Here is a 19350-nt window from a genome sequence, read left to right as displayed (position 1 = left end):
GAAAGAAAGAAAGAAGAAAGATTAGTTAGAAAGAAAGAAAGAAAGAAGAAAGATTAGTTAGAAAGAAAGAAAGAAAAAGAAAGAAAGAAAGAAAGAAAGAAAGAAGAAAGATTAGTTAGAAAGAAAGAAAGAAAGAAAGAAAGAAAGAAGAAAGATTAGTTAGAAAGAAAGAAAGAAAGAAAGAAAGAAGAAAGATTAGTTAGAAAGAAAGAAAGAAAGAAATAAGAAAGATTAGTTAGAAAGAAAGAAAGAAAGAAGAAAGATTAGTTAGAAAGAAAGAAGAAAGATTAGTTAGAAAGAAAGAAAGAAAGATTAGTTAGAAAGAAAGAAGAAAGATTAGTTAGAAAGACAGAAAGAAAGAAAGAAGAAAGAATAGTTAGAAAGAAAGAAAGAAAGAAAGAAAGAAAGAAAGAAAGAAAGAAAGAAAGAAAGAAAGAAAGAAGAAAGATTAGTTAGAAAGAAAGAAAGAAGAAAGAATAGTTAGAAAGAAAGAAAGAAGAAAGATTAGTTAGAAAGAAAGAAAGAAAGAAGAAAGATTAGTTAGAAAGAAAGAAAGAAAAAGAAAGAAAGAAAGAAAGAAAGAAAGAAAGAAAGAAAGAAAGAAGAAAGATTAGTTAGAAAGAAAGAAAGAAAGAAAGAAAGAAAGAAAGAAAGAAAGAAGAAAGATTAGTTAGAAAGAAAGAAGAAAGATTAGTTAGAAAGAAAGAAAGAAAGAAAGAAAGAAAGAAAGAAAGAAAGAAGAAAGATTAGTTAGAAAGAAAGAAAGAAAGAAGAAAGATTAGTTAGAAAGAAAGAAAGAAAGAATTAGTTAGAAAGAAAGATTAGTTAGAAAGAAAGATTAGTTAGAAAGAAAGAAAGAAAGAAAGAAAGAAAGAAAGAAAGAAAGAAAGAAAGAAAGAAAGAAAGAAAGAAAGAAAGAAGAAAGAATAGTTAGAAAGAAAGAAAGAAGAAAGATTAGTTAGAAAGAAAGAAAGAAAGAAGAAAGATTAGTTAGAAAGAAAGAAAGAAAAAGAAAGAAAGAAAGAAAGAAAGAAAGAAAGAAAGAAAGAAAGAAAGAAAGAAGAAAGATTAGTTAGAAAGAAAGAAAGAAAGAAAGAAAGAAAGAAAGAAAGAAGAAAGATTAGTTAGAAAGAAAGAAGAAAGATTAGTTAGAAAGAAAGAAAGAAAGAAAGAAAGAAAGAAAGAAAGAAAGAAAGAAGAAAGATTAGTTAGAAAGAAAGAAAGAAAGAAGAAAGATTAGTTAGAAAGAAAGAAAGAAAGAAGAAAGATTAGTTAGAAAGAAAGAAAGAAAAAGAAAGAAAGAAAGAAAGAAGAAAGATTAGTTAGAAAGAAAGAAAGAAAGAAAGAAAGAAGAAAGATTAGTTAGAAAGAAAGAAAGAAAGAAAGAAATAAGAAAGATTAGTTAGAAAGAAAGAAAGAAAGAAGAAAGATTAGTTAGAAAGAAAGAAGAAAGATTAGCTAGAAAGAAAGAAAGAAAGAAAGAAGAAAGATTAGTTAGAAAGAAAGAAAGAAAGAAAGAAAGAAAGAAAGAAAGAAAGAAAGAAAGAAAGAAGAAAGATTAGTTAGAGAGAAAGAAAGAAAGAAAGAAGAAAGATTAGTTAGAATGAAAGAAAGAAAAATTAAAAAAGAAAGAAAGAAAGAAGAAAGATTAGTTAGAAAGAAAGAAGAAAGATTAGTTAGAAAGAAAGAAAGAAAGAAGAAAGATTAGTTAGAAAGAAAGAAAGAAAAAGAAAGAAAGAAAGAAAGAAAGAAAGAAAGAAAGAAAGAAAGAAAGAAGAAAGATTAGTTAGAAAGAAAGAAAGAAAGAAAGAAAGAAAGAAGAAAGATTAGTTAGAAAGAAAGAAAGAAAGAAAGAAATAAGAAAGATTAGTTAGAAAGAAAGAAAGAAAGAAGAAAGATTAGTTAGAAAGAAAGAAGAAAGATTAGCTAGAAAGAAAGAAAGAAAGAAAGAAAGAAGAAAGATTAGTTAGAAAGAAAGAAAGAAAGATTAGTTAGAAAAAAAGAAAGAAAGAAAGAAAGAAGAAAGATTAGTTAGAAAGAAAGAAAGAAAGAAAGAAAGAAAGAAAGAAAGAAAGAAGAAAGATTAGTTAGAGAGAAAGAAAGAAAGAAAGAAGAAAGATTAGTTAGAATGAAAGAAAGAAAAAGTAAAAAAGAAAGAAAGAAAGAAGAAAGATTAGTTAGAAAGAAAGAAGAAAGATTAGTTAGAAAGAAAGAAAGAAAGAAAGATTAGTTAGAAAGAAAGAAAGAAGAAATATCAGTTAGAAAGAAAGAAAGAAAGAAAGAAAGAAAGAAAGAAATATTAGTTAGAAAGAAAGAAAGAAAGAAAGAAAGAAAGAAAGAAAGAAGAAATATTAGTTAGAAAGAAAGAAAGAAAGAAAGAAAGAAGAAAGATTAGTTAGAAAGAAAGAAAGAAAGAATTAGTTAGAAAGAAAGATTAGTTAGAAAGAAAGAGAGAAAGAAAGAAAGAAAGAAAGAAAGAAAGAAAGAAAGAAAGAAAGAAAGAAAGAAAGAAAGAAAGAAAGAAAGAAAGAAAGAAGAAAGATTAGTTAGAAAGAAAGAAAGAAATAATTAGTTAGAAAGATTAGTTAGAAAGAAAGAAAGAAAGAAAGAAAGAAAGAAAGAAAGAAAGAAAGAAAGAAAGAAAGAAAGAAAGAACGAAAGAAGAAAGATTAGTTAGAAAGAAAGAAAGAAAGAAAGAAGAAAGATTAGTTAGAAAGAAAGAAAGAAAGAAAGAAAGAAAGAAAGAAAGAAAGAAAGAAAGAAAGAAAGAAAGAAAGAAGAAAGATTAGTTAGAAAGAAAGAAAGAAAGAAAGAAAGAAAGATTAGTTAGAAAGAAAGAAAGAAAGATTAGTTAGAAAGAAAGAAGAAATATTAGTTAGAAAGAAAGAAAGAAAGAAAGAAAGAAAGAAAGAAAGAAGAAATATTAGTTAGAAAGAAAGAAAGAAAGAAAGAAAGAAAGAAAGAAAGAAAGAAAGAAGAAATATTAGTTAGAAAGAAAGAAAGAAAGAAAGAAAAAGAAAGAAAGAAAGAAAGAAAGAAAGAAAGAAAGAAAGAAGAAAGATTAGTTAGAAAGAAAGAAAGAAAGAATTAGTTAGAAAGAAAGATTAGTTAGAAAGAAAGAAAGAAAGAAAGAAAGAAAGAAAGAAAGAAAGAAGAAAGAATAGTTAGAAAGAAAAAAAGAAGAAAGATTAGTTAGAAAGAAAGAAAGAAAGAAGAAAGATTAGTTAGAAAGAAAGAAAGAAAAAGAAAGAAAGAAAGAAGAAAGATTAGTTAGAAAGAAAGAAAGAAAGAAAGAAAGAAAGAAAGAAAGAAAGAAAGAAAGAAAGAAAGAAAGAAAGAAAGAAAGAAGAAAGATTAGTTAGAGAGAAAGAAAGAAAGAAAGAAGAAAGATTAGTTAGAATGAAAGAAAGAAAAAGTAAAAAAGAAAGAAAGAAAGAAAGAAAGAAGAAAGATTAGTTAGAAAGAAAGAAGAAAGATTAGTTAGAAAGAAAGAAAGAAAGAAAGATTAGTTAGAAAGAAAGAAAGAAGAAATATCAGTTAGAAAGAAAGAAAGAAAGAAAGAAAGAAAGAAAGAAATATTAGTTAGAAAGAAAGAAAGAAAGAAAGAAAGAAAGAAAGAAGAAATATTAGTTAGAAAGAAAGAAAGAAAGAAAGAAAGAAAGAAAGAAAGAAAGAAGAAAGATTAGTTAGAAAGAAAGAAAGAAATAATTAGTTAGAAAGAAAGATTAGTTAGAAAGAAAGAAAGAAAGAAAGAAAGAAAGAAGAAAGATTAGTTAGAAAGAAAGAAAGAAATAATTAGTTAGAAAGATTAGTTAGAAAGAAAGAAAGAAAGAAAGAAAGAAAGAAAGAAAGAAAGAAAGAAGAAAGATTAGTTAGAAAGAAAGAAAGAAAGAAAGAAAGAAGAAAGATTAGTTAGAAAGAAAGAAAGAAAGAAAGAAAGAAAGAAAGAAAGAAAGAAGAAAGAATAGTTAGAAAGAAAAAAAGAAGAAAGATTAGTTAGAAAGAAAGAAAGAAAGAAGAAAGATTAGTTAGAAAGAAAGAAAGAAAAAGAAAGAAAGAAAGAAGAAAGATTAGTTAGAAAGAAAGAAAGAAAGAAAGAAAGAAAGAAAGAAAGAAAGAAAGAAAGAAAGAAAGAAAGAAGAAAGATTAGTTAGAGAGAAAGAAAGAAAGAAAGAAGAAAGATTAGTTAGAATGAAAGAAAGAAAAAGTAAAAAAGAAAGAAAGAAAGAAAGAAAGAAGAAAGATTAGTTAGAAAGAAAGAAGAAAGATTAGTTAGAAAGAAAGAAAGAAAGAAAGATTAGTTAGAAAGAAAGAAAGAAGAAATATCAGTTGGAAAGAAAGAAAGAAAGAAAGAAAGAAAGAAATATTAGTTAGAAAGAAAGAAAGAAAGAAAGAAAGAAGAAATATTAGTTAGAAAGAAAGAAAGAAAGAAAGAAAGAAAGAAAGAAAGAAAGAAAGAAAGAAGAAAGATTAGTTAGAAAGAAAGAAAGAAATAATTAGTTAGAAAGAAAGATTAGTTAGAAAGAAAGAAAGAAAGAAAGAAAGAAGAAAGATTAGTTAGAAAGAAAGAAAGAAATAATTAGTTAGAAAGATTAGTTAGAAAGAAAGAAAGAAAGAAAGAAAGAAAGAAAGAAAGAAAGAAAGAAAGAAAGAAAGAAAGAAGAAAGATTAGTTAGAAAGAAAGAAAGAAAGAAAGAAAGAAAGAAGAAAGATTAGTTAGAAAGAAAGAAAGAAAGAAAGAAAGAAAGAAAGAAAGAAAGAAAGAAAGAAAGAAGAAAGATTAGTTAGAAAGAAAGAAAGAAAGAAAGAAAGAAAGATTAGTTAGAAAGAAAGAAAGAAAGATTAGTTAGAAAGAAAGAAGAAATATTAGTTAGAAAGAAAGAAAGAAAGAAAGAAAGAAGAAATATTAGTTAGAAAGAAAGAAAGAAAGAAAGAAAGAAAGAAAGAAAGAAAGAAAGAAAGAAAGAAGAAATATTAGTTAGAAAGAAAGAAAGAAAGAAAGAAAAAGAAAGAAAGAAAGAAAGAAAGAAAGAAGAAAGATTAGTTAGAAAGAAAGAAAGAATTAGTTAGAAAGAAAGATTAGTTAGAAAGAAAGAAAGAAAGAAAGAAAGAAAGAAAGAAAGAAAGAAAGAAAGAAAGAAAGAAAGAAAGAAAGAAGAAAGAATAGTTAGAAAGAAAAAAAGAAGAAAGATTAGTTAGAAAGAAAGAAAGAAAGAAGAAAGATTAGTTAGAAAGAAAGAAAGAAAAAGAAAGAAAGAAAGAAGAAAGATTAGTTAGAAAGAAAGAAAGAAAGAAAGAAAGAAAGAAAGAAAGAAAGAAAGAAAGAAGAAAGATTAGTTAGAAAGAAAGAAGAAAGATTAGTTAGAAAGAAAGAAAGAAAGAAAGAAAGAAAGAAAGAAAGAAAGAAAGAAAGAAAGAAAGAAAGAAAGAAAGAAAGAAGAAAGATTAGTTAGAAAGAAAGAAAGAAAGAAGAAAGATTAGTTAGAAAGAAAGAAAGAAAGATTAGTTAGAAAGAAAGAAAGAAAGAAGAAAGATTAGTTAGAAAGAAAGAAAGAAAGAAAGAAGAAAGATTAGTTAGAAAGAAAGAAAGAAAAAGAAAGAAAAAAGAAAGAAAGAAAGAAAGAAAGAAAGAAAGAAAGAAGAAAGATTAGTTAGAAAGAAAGAAAGAAAGAAGAAAGATTAGTTAGAAAGAAAGAAAGAAAGAATTAGTTAGAAAGAAAGATTAGTTAGAAAGAAAGAAAGAAAGAAAGAAAGAAAGAAAGAAAGAAAGAAAGAAAGAAAGAAAGAAGAAAGAATAGTTAGAAAGAAAGAAAGAAGAAAGATTAGTTAGAAAGAAAGAAAGAAAGAAGAAAGATTAGTTAGAAAGAAAGAAAGAAAGAAAGAAAGAAAGAAAGAAAGAAAGAAGAAAGATTAGTTAGAAAGAAAGAAAGAAAGAAAGAAAGAAAGAAAGAAAGAAAGAAAGAAAGAAAGAAAGAAAGAAAGAAAGAAGAAAGATTAGTTAGAAAGAAAGAAGAAAGATTAGTTAGAAAGAAAGAAAGAAAGAAAGAAAGAAAGAAAGAAAGAAAGAAAGAAAGAAAGAAAGAAAGAAAGAAGAAAGATTAGTTAGAAAGAAAGAAAGAAAGAAGGAAGATTAGTTAGAAAGAAAGAAAGAAAGATTAGTTAGAAAGAAAGAAAGAAAGAAAGAAGAAAGATTAGTTAGAAAGAAAGAAAGAAAGAAAGAAAGAAAGAAAGAAAGAAGAAAGATTAGTTAGAAAGAAAGAAAGAAAGAAAGAAAGAAAGAAAGAAAGAAGAAAGATTAGTTAGAAAGAAAGAAAAAGAAAGAAAGAAAAAGAAAGAAAGAAAGAAAGAAAGAAAGAAAGAAAGAAAGAAAGAAGAAAGATTAGTTAGAAAGAAAGAAAGAAAGAAGAAAGATTAGTTAGAAAGAAAGAAAGAAAGAAAGAAGAAAGATTAGTTAGAAAGAAAGAAAGAAAGAAAGAAAGAAAGAAGAAAGATTAGTTAGAAAGAAAGAAAGAAGAAAGATTAGTTAGAAAGAAAGAAAGAAAGATTAGTTAGAAAGAAAGAAGAAAGATTAGTTAGAAAGAAAGAAAGAAAGAAAGAAAGAAAGAAGAAAGAATAGTTAGAAAGAAAGAAAGAAAGAAAGAAAGAAAGAAAGAAAGAAAGAAAGAAAGAAAGAAAGAAGAAAGATTAGTTAGAAAGAAAGAAAGAAAGAAAGAAAGAAGAAAGATTAGTTAGAAAGAAAGAAAGAAAAAGAAAGAAAGAAAGAAAGAAAGAAAGAAAGAAAGAGAGAAAGAAAGAAAGAAAGAAAGAAGAAAGATTAGTTAGAAAGAAAGAAAGAAAGAAAGAAAGAAAGAAAGAAAGAAAGAAAGAAAGAAGGAAAGAAAGAAAGAAAGAAAGAAAGAAAGAAAGAAAGAAAGAAAAAAGAAAGATTAGTTAGAAAGAAAGAAAGAAAGAAGAAAGATTAGTTAGAAAGAAAGAAAGAAAGAAAGAAGAAAGATTAGTAAGAAAGAAAGAAAGAAAGAAAGAAAGAAGAAAGATTAGTTAGAAAGAAAGAAAGAAAGAAAGAAAGAAAGAAAGAAAGAAAGAAAGAAAGAAAGAAAGAAAGAAAGAAAGAAGAAAGATTAGTTAGAAATAAAGAAGAAAGATTAGTTAGAAAGAAAGAAGAAAGATTAGTTAGAAAGAAAGAAAGAAAGAAAGAAAGAAAGAAAGAAAGAAAGAAAGAAAGATTAGTTAGAAAGAAAGAAAGAAAGATTAGTTAGAAAGAAAGAAAGAAAGAAGAAAGATTAGTTAGAAAGAAAGAAAGAAAGAAGAAAGATTAGTTAGAAAGAAAGAAAGAAAAAGAAAGAAAGAAAGAAAGAAAGAAGAAATATTAGTTAGAAAGAAAGAAAGAAAGAAAGAAAAAGAAAGAAAGAAAGAAAGAAAGAAAGAAGAAAGATTAGTTAGAAAGAAAGAAAGAATTAGTTAGAAAGAAAGATTAGTTAGAAAGAAAGAAAGAAAGAAAGAAAGAAAGAAAGAAAGAAAGAAAGAAAGAAAGAAAGAAAGAAGAAAGAATAGTTAGAAAGAAAAAAAGAAGAAAGATTAGTTAGAAAGAAAGAAAGAAAGAAGAAAGATTAGTTAGAAAGAAAGAAAGAAAAAGAAAGAAAGAAAGAAGAAAGATTAGTTAGAAAGAAAGAAAGAAAGAAAGAAAGAAAGAAAGAAAGAAAGAAAGAAAGAAAGAAAGAAAGAAAGAAAGAAAGAAGAAAGATTAGTTAGAAAGAAAGAAGAAAGATTAGTTAGAAAGAAAGAAAGAAAGAAAGAAAGAAAGAAAGAAAGAAAGAAAGAAAGAAAGAAAGAAAGAAAGAAAGAAAGAAAGAAGAAAGATTAGTTAGAAAGAAAGAAAGAAAGAAGAAAGATTAGTTAGAAAGAAAGAAAGAAAGATTAGTTAGAAAGAAAGAAAGAAAGAAGAAAGATTAGTTAGAAAGAAAGAAAGAAAGAAAGAAGAAAGATTAGTTAGAAAGAAAGAAAGAAAAAGAAAGAAAAAGAAAGAAAGAAAGAAAGAAAGAAAGAAAGAAAGAAAGAAGAAAGATTAGTTAGAAAGAAAGAAAGAAAGAAGAAAGATTAGTTAGAAAGAAAGAAAGAAAGAATTAGTTAGAAAGAAAGATTAGTTAGAAAGAAAGAAAGAAAGAAAGAAAGAAAGAAAGAAAGAAAGAAAGAAAGAAAGAAAGAAAGAAAGAAAGAAGAAAGAATAGTTAGAAAGAAAGAAAGAAGAAAGATTAGTTAGAAAGAAAGAAAGAAAGAAGAAAGATTAGTTAGAAAGAAAGAAAGAAAGAAAGAAAGAAAGAAAGAAAGAAAGAAAGAAAGAAAGAAAGAAAGAAAGAAAGAAAGAAAGAAAGAAAGAAGAAAGATTAGTTAGAAAGAAAGAAAGAAAGAAAGAAAGAAAGAAAGAAAGAAAGAAAGAAAGAAGAAAGATTAGTTAGAAAGAAAGAAGAAAGATTAGTTAGAAAGAAAGAAAGAAAGAAAGAAAGAAAGAAAGAAAGAAAGAAAGAAAGAAGAAAGATTAGTTAGAAAGAAAGAAAGAAAGAAGGAAGATTAGTTAGAAAGAAAGAAAGAAAGATTAGTTAGAAAGAAAGAAAGAAAGAAAGAAGAAAGATTAGTTAGAAAGAAAGAAAGAAAGAAAGAAAGAAAGAAGAAAGATTAGTTAGAAAGAAAGAAAGAAAGAAAGAAAGAAAGAAAGAAAGAAAGAAAGAAGAAAGATTAGTTAGAAAGAAAGAAAAAGAAAGAAAGAAAAAGAAAGAAAGAAAGAAAGAAAGAAAGAAAGAAAGAAAGAAAGAAAGAAGAAAGATTAGTTAGAAAGAAAGAAAGAAAGAAGAAAGATTAGTTAGAAAGAAAGAAAGAAAGAAAGAAGAAAGATTAGTTAGAAAGAAAGAAAGAAAGAAAGAAAGAAAGAAGAAAGATTAGTTAGAAAGAAAGAAAGAAGAAAGATTAGTTAGAAAGAAAGAAAGAAAGATTAGTTAGAAAGAAAGAAGAAAGATTAGTTAGAAAGAAAGAAAGAAAGAAAGAAAGAAAGAAGAAAGAATAGTTAGAAAGAAAGAAAGAAAGAAAGAAAGAAAGAAAGAAAGAAAGAAAGAAGAAAGATTAGTTAGAAAGAAAGAAAGAAAGAAAGAAGAAAGATTAGTTAGAAAGAAAGAAAGAAAAAGAAAGAAAGAAAGAAAGAAAGAAAGAAAGAAAGAAAGAAAGAGAGAAAGAAAGAAAGAAAGAAAGAAGAAAGATTAGTTAGAAAGAAAGAAAGAAAGAAAGAAAGAAAGAAAGAAAGAAGGAAAGAAAGAAAGAAAGAAAGAAAGAAAGAAAGAAAGAAAGAAAGAAAGAAAAAAGAAAGATTAGTTAGAAAGAAAGAAAGAAAGAAGAAAGATTAGTTAGAAAGAAAGAAAGAAAGAAAGAAAGAAAGAAAGAAAGAAAGAAGAAAGATTAGTAAGAAAGAAAGAAAGAAAGAAAGAAAGAAAGAAGAAAGATTAGTTAGAAAGAAAGAAAGAAAGAAAGAAAGAAAGAAAGAAAGAAAGAAAGAAAGAAAGAAAGAAAGAAAGAAGAAAGATTAGTTAGAAATAAAGAAGAAAGATTAGTTAGAAAGAAAGAAGAAAGATTAGTTAGAAAGAAAGAAAGAAAGAAAGAAAGAAAGAAAGAAAGATTAGTTAGAAAGAAAGAAAGAAAGATTAGTTAGAAAGAAAGAAAGAAAGAAGAAAGATTAGTTAGAAAGAAAGAAAGAAAGAAGAAAGATTAGTTAGAAAGAAAGAAAGAAAAAGAAAGAAAGAAAGAAAGAAAGAAGAAAGATTAGTTAGAAAGAAAGAAAGAAAGAAAGAAGAAAGATTAGTTAGAAAGAAAGAAAGAAAGAAAGAAGAAAGATTAGTTAGAAAGAAAGAAAGATTAGTTATAAAGAAAGAAAGATTAGTTAGAAAGAAAGAAGAAAGATTAGTTAGAAAGAAGAAATATTAGTTAGAAAGAAAGAAAGAAGAAATATTAGTTAGAAAGAAAGAAAGAAAGAAAGAAAGAAAGAAAGAAAGAAAGAAAGAAAGAAAGAAAGAAAGAAAGAAAGAAAGAAAGAAAGAAAAAAGAAAGATTAGTTAGAAAGAAAGAAAGAAAGAAGAAAGATTAGTTAGAAAGAAAGAAAGAAAGAAGAAAGATTAGTAAGAAAGAAAGAAAGAAAGAAAGAAGAAAGATTAGTTAGAAAGAAAGAAAGAAAGAAAGAAAGAAAGAAAGAAAGAAAGAAAGAAAGAAAGAAAGAAAGAAAGAAGAAAGATTAGTTAGAAAGAAAGAAGAAAGATTAGTTAGAAAGAAAGAAGAAAGATTAGTTAGAAAGAAAGAAAGAAAGAAAGAAAGAAAGAAAGAAAGAAAGAAAGAAAGAAAGAAAGAAAGAAAGATTAGTTAGAAAGAAAGAAAGAAAGAAAGAAAGAAAGAAAGAAAGAAAGAAAGAAAGAAAGAAAGAAGAAAGATTAGTTAGAAAGAAAGAAAGAAAGAAAGAAGAAAGATTAGTTAGAAAGAAAGAAAGAAAAAGAAAGAAAGAAAGAAAGAAAGAAAGAAAGAAAGAAAGAAAGAAAGAAGAAAGATTAGTTAGAAAGAAAGAAAGAAAGAAGAAAGATTAGTTAGAAAGAAAGAAAGAAAGAAAGAAAGAAAGAAAGAAAGAAGAAAGATTAGTTAGAAAGAAAGAAAGATTAGTTAGAAAGAAAGAAAGATTAGTTAGAAAGAAAGAAGAAAGATTAGTTAGAAAGAAGAAATATTAGTTAGAAAGAAAGAAGAAAGATTAGTTAGTTAGAAAGAAAGATTAGTTAGAAAGAAAGAAAGATTAGTTAGAAAGAAAGAAGAAAGATTAGTTAGAAAGAAGAAATATTAGTTAGAAAGAAAGAAAGAAGAAATATTAGTTAGAAAGAAAGAAAGAAAGAAAGACAGAAAGAAAGAAAGAAAGAAAGAAAGAAAGAAAGAAAGAAAGAAGAAAGATTAGTTAGAAAGAAAGAAAGAAAGAAGAAAGATTAGTTAGAAAGAAAGAAAGAAAGAAAGAAAGAAGAAAGATTAGTTAGAAAGAAAGAAAGATTAGTTAGAAAGAAAGAAAGATTAGTTAGAAAGAAAGAAGAAAGATTAGTTAGAAAGAAGAAATATTAGTTAGAAAGAAAGAAAGAAGAAATATTAGTTAGAAAGAAAGAAAGAAAGAAAGAAAGAAAGAAAGAAAGAAAGAAAGAAAGAAAGAAAGAAAGAAAGATTAGTTAGAAAGAAAGAAAGAAAGAAGAAAGATTAGTTAGAAAGAAAGAAAGATAGATTAGTTAGAAAGAAAGAAAGAAAGAAAGAAAGAAGAAAGATTAGTTAGAAAGAAAGAAAGATAGAAGAAAGATTAGTTAGAAAGAAAGAAAGATAGATTAGTTAGAAAGAAAGAAAGAAAGAAAGAAAGAAAGAAAGAAAGAAAGAAAGAAAGAAAGAAAGAAAGAAAGAAAGAAAGAAAGAAAGAAAGAAAGAAAGAAGAAAGATTAGTTAGAAAGAAAGAAAGATAGATTAGTTAGTAAGAAAAAAAGAAAAAAGAAATATTAGTTAGAAAGAAAGAAGAAAGATTAGTTAGAAAGAAAGAAAGAAGAAAGATTAGTTAGAAAGAAAGAAAGAAAGAAAGAAAGAAAGAAAGAAGAAAGATTAGTTAGAAAGAAAGAAATAAAGATAGATTAGTTAGTAAGAAAGAAAGATAGATAGATAGATAGATAGATAGATAGATAGATAGATAGATAGATAGATAGATAGATAGATAGATAGATAGATAGATAGATAGATAGATAGATAGATAGATAGATAGATAGATAAGTTCATTAGTACATATAGAATGGTAGTTTAATTGAGTCTTGGGCTTCAGGGAGTTTAGATTTGAGTTTTTGTGTTGTACACTGCTGGGCCACCGTAGCCTTGGCTCAATTTGAACTGTTGCAATGAAAGTCAATGGGATTTTTATGATTTTTAATATTAATTTTTAAGAAATCTGAAAGTCAAATCAGTCTGAAAAGATATAGCACACTAAGTCAGAACAGTCTGAAGGTCTGACCCGAGTTTGGAGTTTGTAGAGTTAAAGCTCTAGGAGGAGTAGCAGTCAGAAAATTTTGGTTAAGAAAAAGAAGAAGAAGAATAATAATAAGTTTAAATAGGATTTCAGTAAGTTGGCTTTCACAAGCCAACTTAATAATAAGTTTAAATAGGATTTCAGTAAGTTGGCTTTCACAAGCCAACTTAATAATAAGTTTAAATAGGATTTCAGTAAGTTGGCTTTCACAAGCCAACTTAATAAGTATGCACAATAACACTAGTGTTGCTTTGCCATAGGCAAGCACCACTAACTAGAAACAGAGCATTTCCTGCGGAACATGCGTGTGAATGCTTAAAATGCTTAACTGAAATGCAAAGAAAGAAAGAAAGAAAGAAAGAAAGAAAGAAAGAAAGAAAGAAAGAAAGAAAGAAAGAAAGAAAGAAAGAAAGAAAGAAAGAAAGAGAAAGAAGGATTAGTTAGAAAGAAAGAAAGATGGATTAGTTAGAAAGAAAGAAAGATGGATTAGTTACAACGAAAGAAAGATTAGGTAGAAAGAAAGAAAGAAAGAAAGAAAGAAAGAAAGAAAGAAAAAGAAAGAAGGATTAGTTAGAAAGAAAGAAAGATGGATTAGTTAGAAAGAAAGACATATGGATTAGTTACAAAGAAAGAAAGATTAGGTAGAAAGAAAGAAAGAAAGAAAGAAAGAAAGAAAGAAAGAAAGAAAGAAAGAAAGAAAGAAAGAAAAAGAAAGAAGGATTAGTTAGAAAGAAAGAAAGATGGATTAGTTAGAAAGAAGGAGATTAGGTAGAAAGAAAGAAAGAAAGAAAGAAATAAAGAAATAAAGAAAGAAAGAAAGAAAGAAAGAAAGAAAGAAAGAAAGAAAGAAAAAGAAAGAAGGATTAGTTAGAAAGAAAGAAAGATGGATTAGTTAGAAAGAAAGAAAGATTAGGTAGAAAGAAAGAAAGAAAGAAAGAAAGAAAGAAAGAAAGAAAGAAAGAAAGAAAGAAAGAAAGAAAGAAAGAAAGAAAGAAAGAAAGAAAGAAAGAAAGAAAGAAAGAAAGAAAGAAAGAAAAAGAAAGAAGGATTAGTTAGAAAGAAAGAAAGATGGATTAGTTAGAAAGAAAGAAAAATTAGGTAGAAAGAAAGAAATAAGGATTAGGTAGAAAGAAAGAAAGAAAGAAAGAAAGAAAGAAAGAAAGAAAGAAAGATAGATAGATTAGTTACAAAGAGAAAGAAAGAGGGAGGGAGAACAGGAGAAGCAGAAGCATAAATGCAACAAAAACCTGTAAAGTTCCTTCAGAAAAGAGCTCAGTGACTGTGCACCAATCAGAACACAGGACCAATTATGTGTGTCTCCCTTTGATCTGTGCCCCTTTGATCTGTGCTAATCAACATCACCTGTGCAATCAGCTTTCCTATTTAGACAGAGGGCAAAATCGCTGATACTTGGCCTCGAACAAACCTCCCTAGAGACAAAACTATAGGTTGTATCGGCGAAATGACCTGACCGTGAGCGAGACAAGGCCTTTGTGAACGATGTGATGTATTTTTTGTGTGGATAGAGTTGAAAAAAGAGACCACTTTGGCAAGTTGAAAAACTAGTGATCAGAGCATTACGGACCAAAGTTTGACCTGAATTTATAATTGCTGCCAATGGAGGATTGTCTGTCACTCTTGTCCTTTGGAAGGACACAGAGGAAAAACTGTAAGTCCGAGGGATTTACTAAACACACGTGAGGAAGCACAACAAAAATACCTACGTTTCAAGTATAATTACATGCCCGAAGAGTTAAAATTGTGGCCAGGCCAGCGATTTAAAAATTATTTTTTACGATTAGTTTTCAAGCTGGCTCACTCTAGCAGATGACATCACGTGCTCTAGCTCTGAACAGTCTCTCTCATCCACTTCCATTAAAATCTGAGAAACGGCTTGAAAAACTTCATGAGACTAAAGTAGAGATTGTGAAAAAAGTATAAAAGATTTCAAAAAGTTGAATACAACGTTAATAGCTTAAAGATTTCTCAACATTTTAAAGTTGAAATGACAAAAATAGCTGAAAGTATGCAGAAGTAGTGGGCTTTGAAAGCAGAAGGAGCATAAAGCAGGATTTGAAGAATTCTCCATTGACTTACATGTTAAAAAAAATGCACAAAAAGATTAATAATTTAAAAAGTATAATAGTTATAAAAAAGAAAAATAATAGCACACATGTCCTTGAAAAGCTGAACATTTTGATACTTGAATGGTTTTTGTAGCACAAAGTAGAGAGGAGTTGAAAGCGACCATGGAAGAATACGGAATAATAATAATAAAGATTTGGATTTCAATAGTGTGAATGTTTGAAAGCATTCACACTAATAATAAGTATACACAATAACAATAGTGATGCCTTGCCTTTGGAAAGCACCACTAATAATAAGAATACACAATAACAATAGTGATGCCTTGCCTTTGGCAAGCACCACTAATAAGTATGCACAATAACAATAGTGATGCCTTGCCTTTGGCAAGCACCACTAATAATAAGTATGGAGAAGAACACTAGTGATGCCTTGCCTTTGGCAAGCACCAGTAATAATTATATTCAAATTAACATTATTATTAGAGATTTGAAAAAGAGATTTAAAATAAATGTTTACTTCAACAAAAATAATAATATAAATTGCTATCACTACTTATTTTATATAAAAAAAAAACTGCAACTATTCTTGTTTTCCAAATTAGTTCAGCCCAGAGTAGTCATAGTGGTAGCAGTAGTACATGCCTGTGTTTTAATGAAATACTGCCAATATTGTTTCATGGCCAGTAACAAATATTTATGGCCTGTATATATTCTCAAGTCACCAGCCACATGTGGCAAAAAAGTTGGATTTAAGGTCTGATTACGTGTTAGAGTAAATCGTTTACTAAACCTGTGTAGCTTAGAATAGCTTAGTAAACACATAACCAGACATTTATCAACTACAAAAATAGTCCCACCTCCGATTATTTAGCAACAACAAATCAACAGCATGATACAGATGCCGTCCATAGAGATAAAGTGAATTGAACCAAGAATATTGCTTTAGCTTATCAGGTGTGCAGTATTTGAGCTGTTTTTCTATTTCTATGTAAAATATGTATTACAACATTCTTGGGTTTAGAAGGTTCTGGCTCTGTGAACATGGGTATATATGTGTGTGATGCTCGTGACAACAGGATTTCATCTCTACAAGACTGAAGGCAGGGCAGCTCATATTAGTCTTTTATGTGCTGAGACAATAGCGGCTTTTGTGTAGAGAGAGAATGGCTTGCATTGTACTGCTGTATAAGGTGTATTGTGTGTGTACGTATGTGTGTACTTGTGTTTGTGGGTGTGTATATCTTTTGTGGCTTGGAAAATGGATACATTGGTCTGAATTGCCTTTCAGACACACAAAAACAGCATGTACTGCAACACAAAGACTCGCGTCCGGCTGTTTGAGGGATTTAACTTATGACTTGATGACCGACGGACCCTCCCTCCCTGAAACCATGGCGACAACAATCAGAAAAACCACAGAGTCGAAGACAGCAAGAAACAACACAAACTCAAAGCAATAGACATTTCTCTCTCTATGTCTTTGTCTTTCTCTCCCTCTCTGTCCCCAATGTGTTTCCAGTCTGCTGAGCTGAAGGTTATTGAGCTCCTCTGTGATCAAAGCGTTTACTATTCAAACCACTGACCCTCTAGCCCACAGCTAACCAGAGCACCCGAGCACTGAGGGGCCCCTTTACATCTCCTGTTCACTCTCAGCCTCTATTTTCATGTCTATTTCATACTCGCTTGTGATATATTCACACGTCTGACAGTATAAAGGAGTAGGACGAGGAAGGAGGTGGTGCCCCTGCTGTCACTATACAACATCTTCAGTGCCTTACGTTGACAGTGAACATGAAACGGCCTTCACAACTCAATTTAGCACTGTAATGACATATTTCAAAATAAAACATTTAAATTGTGTCCATTAGGAATTGAACGAATCATGAAAAGCAGATGTTTGACTTGCTAGCATCATCAATGGTGACCAAATGAAGATTTAAACATGCAAATTACTTTATTTTGATGGTCTACTTTAGACATTCTGCTAACTATGAGTACATTAGCAAATACATGTCAACTAACTCTCATTCGAGTATTAGTATTAGTCAGCAGACAGGGGGTAAAAAAAAAAGTATGTATATATATAATTTGTTTTACCTCCTGTCTTTTGCCATTTACATTCTACTAATACTCAGATATATATATATATATATATATATATATATATATATATATATATATATATATATATATATACAGGTCCTTCTCAAAAAATTAGCATATTGTGATAAAGTTCATTATTTTCCATAATGTAATGATAAAAATTAAACTTTCATATATTTTAGATTCATTGCACACCAACTGAAATATTTCAGGTGTTTTATTGTTTTAATACTGATGATTTTGGCATACAGCTCATGAAAACCCAAAATTCCTGTCTCAAAAAATTAGCATATTTCATCCGACCAATAAAATAAGTGTTTTTAATACAAAATAAAAAAGGCAACCTTCAAATAATTATGTTCAGTTATGCACACAATAGTCAATACTTGGTCGGGAATCCTTTTGCAGAAATGACTGCTTTAATGCGGCGTGGCATGGAGGCAATCAGCCTGTGGCACTGCTGAGGTGTTATGGAGGCCCAGGATGCTTCGATAGCGTCCTTAAGCTCATCCAGAGTGTTGGGTCTTGCGTCTCTCAACTTTCTCTTCACAATATCCCACAGATTCTCTATGGGGTTCAGGTCAGGAGAGTTGGCAGGCCAATTGAGCACAGTAATACCATGGTCAGTAAACCATTTACCAGTGGTTTCGTCACTGTGAGCAGGTGCCAGGTCGTGCTGAAAAATGAAGTCTTCATCTCCATAAAGCTTTTCAGCAGATGGAAGCATGAAGTGCTCCAAAATCTCCTGATAGCTAGCTGCATTGGCCCTGCCCTTGATAAAACACAGTGGACCAACACCAGCAGCTGACATGGCACCCCAGACCATCACTGACTGTGGGTACTTGACACTGGACTTCAGGCATTTTGGCATTTCCTTCTCCCCAGTCTTCCTCCAGACTCTGGCACCTTGATTTCCGAATGACATGCAAAACTGAGCAACAGTCCAGTGCTGCTTCTCTGTAGCCCAGGTCAGGCGCTTCTGCCGCTGTTTCTGGTTCAAAAGTGGCTTGACCTGGGGAATGCGGCACCTGTAGCCTATTCCTGCACACGCCTGTGCACGGTGGCTCTGGATGTTTCTACTCCAGACTCAGTCCACTGCTTCCGCAGGTCCCCAAGGTCTGGAATCGGTCCTTCTCCACAATCTTCCACAGGGTCCGGTCACCTCTTCTCGTTGTGCAGCGTTTTTTGGACACTTTTTCCTTCCCACAGACTTCCCACTGAGGTGCCTTGATACAGCACTCTGGGAACAGCCTATTTGTTCAGAGATTTCTTTCTGTGTCTTACCCTCTTGCTTGAGGGTGTCAATGAAGGCCTTCTGGACAGCAGTCAGGTCGGCAGTCTTACCCATGATTGCGGTTTTGAGTAATGAAACAGGCTGGGAGTTTTTAAAAGCCTCAGGAATCTTTTGCAGGTGTTTATAATTAATTAGTTGATTCAGATGATTAGGTTAATAGCTTGTTTAGAGACCCTTTTCATGATATGCTAATTTTTTGAGACAGGAATTTTGGGTTTTCATGAGCTGTATGCCAAAATCATCAGTATTAAAACAATAAAAGACCTGAAATATTTCAGTTGGTGTGCAATGAATCTAAAATATATGAAAGTTTAATTTTTATCATTACATTATGGAAAATAATTAACTTTATCACAATATGCTAATTTTTTGAGAAGGACCTGTATATATATTAACCCCGTGTCTGGTGCCATTTACATTACAGCTCATTTCAACTTAAAAAAATAATGACAGAAATATAATACTATTGTGCAATAGAATGTACCTTTCAAAGTCCTAATAACAACAATAATAAAGTAAATTATTAACACAATTTTTTGTATTTTAATTACACAATTAAATTGTGTAAACAGTGTAAAACAAGTCAATTATGTAAGTTGTTACATTTACATGATAGATTCTGAAAACACGCAGTGTTTATAATGAACGACACTATAGATTGTACAGAGTCAGATTGTGTGTTAAAGAAAGTAAATCACTGCTTATTGATTTTAACCACAAAATCGATCTGCAATCAGTCTTAAATCAATAATTAGAATTAGCATACATGTATTGCAGTTGGTCATTCACTCAATAATGGTTTATCAGTAATCCCAGGCATGCCCAGGTTTACTTTATCTAATCCTTGTGCAACTGAATATTTATTAATTCTTTATAAATATTTACTTTGCTCTCTGGCTAGGAAGAAAAACAATCATTGATATCATTATCTATACTCAGCATCTTTATGCATTTGCATCTGCTGAATAACTATTTAACCAACTCATTACCAAAAATAGCATTTATTATTATATTTCTGTCTCGCTCACATTAAGCTGTGTAGATGATATGCGGGTGTGATGTTGCTGTTCTTCAAACAGCATGTTAAATGTTGTTTAATCACGCAGAGAGTGTGAACCATAGTTAACATCCTTTTTGCCTGTTTATAAATAGAATGTCATAGTGTATTAGAGCAACACTGTTTTCCCAATGTAGATTTCAGTGTGTTTTGTTTTTTAATTAACTTATAATTCTGTAAATTCTCATTCTCTTCTGTTCACCACTTTGGACAAACATACACACGCTGGCTGGGCTGTACAGAGACTTGTTAAGCAGCTGTACATCCTGCAGAGACCCTATAAGAAAGAGAGATCCCTAGCAGGCTTTTAATAAACCTTACTAAGACCCCCTGCCCTAAGAGTCTGAAGTGCCCATTCTTCTCAGAAATGGAGAATAAACCCTTTATCACAGTCAGGGTAGAAAGAAAAGAAAAGACAGACAGGTCACATTTTTAATAACCTTTTAGCTTTTTTTTTTTTTTTTGCTGCTCACATCCCGTCCTGCGGTGTGACAAACAAATGTTTTAAAGTACAAATATTACAATTATCCAATTGTCTTTTAAGTATTTTGTGATAAAGGAAGGATTAAAATATGAAGTTAGAAAAATTATACTTTTCCAAGTCAGTTTAAAGGGATACACCAAATTAAAATCTTTGAGTCCAAATATTGCAAGTAGGCCTACCCAGCTAACAGGGGACATTCTCAGAACTTTGGCTAACATTTTGGCAAAGTTCTCTCAAAGTTATGAACAAACCTTCTTCCAGTAGCATTAA

The 19350-nt window shown here is 28.8% G+C and overlaps 2 long non-coding RNA genes across 2 annotated transcripts in view; one reads left to right on the top strand and one right to left on the bottom strand.

Annotated features, from left to right (window-relative positions):
- Window positions 1–19350, bottom strand: part of LOC143757271 (uncharacterized) — a 158403-nt gene that overhangs the window by 115643 nt on the left and 23410 nt on the right. The window lies entirely within an intron of this gene.
- Window positions 4184–19004, top strand: LOC143757448 (uncharacterized). Its single transcript, XR_013210542.1, has 3 exons — window positions 4184–4207; window positions 12761–13238; window positions 18993–19004. It is a non-coding gene; the product is annotated as an uncharacterized LOC143757448 (long non-coding RNA).

The sequence above is a fragment of the Siphateles boraxobius genome, unplaced genomic scaffold (assembly GCF_051911475.1).
Source record: "Siphateles boraxobius isolate OS27281-9 unplaced genomic scaffold, OSU_SipBor_1 30, whole genome shotgun sequence".
NCBI lineage: Eukaryota > Metazoa > Chordata > Actinopteri > Cypriniformes > Leuciscidae > Siphateles > Siphateles boraxobius.
The sequence above is the reverse complement of the archived record's forward strand: the minus strand, read 5'-3'. Positions and strand labels throughout refer to the sequence as shown.